The following is a 1936-nucleotide window of genomic DNA, read 5'->3' on the forward strand; positions in this document are numbered from 1 at the left end:
CAACGCGGCGTGTACGTGTGTCCGGGGGCCGCGGAACAGAAAATAAACGGCCTGGCTCCGGCACCAGCGAGGACAGCTGGGCCCAGCCACAGAGGGTGCGGTGAGGGGGGGGGGGACGGGGGGGGGGAGTGGGGGGCGCCGGACTGTTTAGATTGGGCTCGCATTCTGGAGACGCTTGTTTTTCAGTCGCTGTCATAGAAGGACGCTGCGGTTTCTTCAATGCTCCGGTGCACGAGGACAACAGAGGCTGTGGCGTCCTTACTCAGTCTCCAAGGCAGGGGTCCTCAGTCCTAATCTAAAAAGGGCCAGAGTGTGTGCAGGTTTTCTTATTTAGCCCAGACATCTGAGTCTACGAACCAAGGTGTTGATTGAACTCCATGATTAGTTAATCTGATGAATCAGGTGTCTCAGCGCTGGGCCAAATCAAAAAACCTGCACCAACATCAGCCCTTTCCGGACAAAGTTGGGAACCCCGGCTTTAAGAGTAAGAATGCTGTAGCCTCTGCTGTCCCAGTCTAAGGAGCAAAAGCTTGATCCTCTCCCTAACTGACTGGACCCAACAGCTGCTTGCCATTAGAGAGCTGAAACAACAATGAAAAATGATTTAGAGTTAATGCATAATAAGAGACATAGATAATATAGACGCGCAGATCATTTTACTGTCACACTGAAATAATTCCTTCGTCGTTATCTTTTATTTCCATCGTTTTAAAAAAAGGGCGATCCTGGAATCACAGTTCCACCAGACACCCTGCATTACGTAACAGTAATGTTCCGCATCGGTAAACTGTTTATACCGTCTCTAAGACTCGGATAGGTATAGCTCCCTCCACTGCATCCTAATAACAAACTATGGGATCTGCACTGCTTTAAGTCTCTCCCTCACTCGCACCTTAACGTAAGCACACACAAACGTTTCCTTCCCTCCTGCTCCACGCAACATTTCAGTGCAAACATCCAGCTGATGGCTGGTCGAGCGTGAGCTACTCTGAACACTCTCTGTCTTGCACCCCCCCTGTGATTCATTAATCCTCTGCACTGCTGTAATGACATCAGTAAGCTCAGTGCCTCCCACCATAACCGGTTACGCTCACTATCATTATCGATGGGAAACGGCCAATTCCTGTGTCATACTGAGCAGAATGGGGCTTTTAGGAGGTTTTATTAACACTGCACATGCGTATGAATGTGTGTGTGTGTGTGTGTGTGTGACAGAATAAAGCTGTTAATGCGTGTGTTACGATAAGCAGCCCATCGAGCATGAAGCCTCAATGCACGCCCAACTGCAGGAACGCATTGAGGGTAACTGCCAGTGGGCCCCACGGTCCCTTCCAAACAGTTGGCGCCATCTAAAATATCTGGGTGGGGACTACAATGTGAGTAACCCCCTGACATGCTGTTTTCTGCCTGGTCAGTACATTGGCCAGATCAAGTCCTGCAGTACCAGATGGTCCATCGTAGATGCCGTCCAAGGTCTTTGGGTGTCCTGAACCAAAGTCAACGCCAATAATGTCAGAACAATCCATAAACAAAGCCATCAGCTTCAATTAATACATCATAATGGTGAATTCCACACCAGTGATCCACAGCAGGCAGTGGTGATGTCAGGTCAGTTGAGTGCCAGTGAATCACAACTGGGAGTATTTTGAACCCAGTCCAAATGGGAGTTCACCATCTGTATTGGTGTGTTTTGTACTTTGACCAGTGGGATTAGTTTATTTGCCATACTGGTGCATCATATAGCCAGTTCATTCTCTATACAGTGTATGTATTTTTAATCCCATGCCAATGGAATTTTACTCTCTTTATTCTCTGCTACAGCCTAGCCCATGGGATTTTTTAGAACAGTCGTTAAGAGTCAAGTACAAGTACAGCTCACTGAGCCAGTGCATAGCTGCTTTGATTTTTCACAAATGGATCAGATTGATTTTGGACT

The sequence above is a fragment of the Anguilla rostrata genome, chromosome 15, assembly GCF_018555375.3.
Source record: "Anguilla rostrata isolate EN2019 chromosome 15, ASM1855537v3, whole genome shotgun sequence".
NCBI classification, from domain to species: Eukaryota; Metazoa; Chordata; class Actinopteri; order Anguilliformes; family Anguillidae; genus Anguilla; species Anguilla rostrata.